The sequence below is a fragment of the Chrysochloris asiatica genome, unplaced genomic scaffold, assembly GCF_000296735.1.
Source record: "Chrysochloris asiatica unplaced genomic scaffold, ChrAsi1.0 scaffold00320, whole genome shotgun sequence".
Classification (NCBI taxonomy): Eukaryota; Metazoa; Chordata; class Mammalia; order Afrosoricida; family Chrysochloridae; genus Chrysochloris; species Chrysochloris asiatica.
Genome location: NW_006408838.1, coordinates 2,346,219 through 2,346,885, shown reverse-complemented (window position 1 = coordinate 2,346,885; position 667 = coordinate 2,346,219). Strand labels below are relative to the sequence as shown.

Sequence of the window (667 nt, the reverse complement as noted above, 5' to 3'; positions counted from 1 at the left end):
ATACAGTCCACTAGAATCAGCAACACTGGACAGCTGTTAGAGTATTTAGAGTCCTGAGACAATAAGGAATCCAGGCATCCTTTAGACAGCCTTCTGTTGTCCTTTCTTCCCGATCAGAGATTTGTGGATGTGTGGGATGACACCACCACCAGCAATCGTAGCCTCGATAAGGGAGTCCAACTCCTCATCCCCTGGAATAGCAAGTTACAAGTGACAAGGGGTAATAGCTTTAACTGTAAGTCTTTTGATGCATTTCCTGCCAGTTCAAGAACCTCTGCAGTTAGGTACTCCAGGATAGCTACGCTAATACACAGTGGCAGTCACGCCCACACGCCCGTGGCTGGTTGTCCTAGATTTCAGGTGTTGATGAATATGGTCACCCGGAACTACAAGCAGGCTCTCTGCGAACAGGAAACTGCCTTTGTCTTGGCCTTTTCAGAGTCCTTCCTTGCCTTACTGCTAGCCATTTCAAATTCCGCTGAAGCTCAAACAAACAAGGTTAAAGAAAAGGCTAGTCAAACACCCAGCGAGAGCCCACCAGCTACTCCGTCGCACCACGATTCAAACTGCGTCTATTTCATTTTTGGGACAACTCCCAATTGTCCTAGATTCATACATCGTACACTCCATTCTCCAATTATCAGTGGGTGCTTTCAGATACTTCTGC

The 667-nt window shown here is 46.9% G+C and overlaps 1 pseudogene; it reads left to right on the top strand.

The window, feature by feature from the left end:
• Positions 1-372: 372 nt before the first annotated feature.
• Positions 373-667, top strand: part of LOC102840809 — a 77,521-nt pseudogene continuing 77,226 nt past the window's right edge.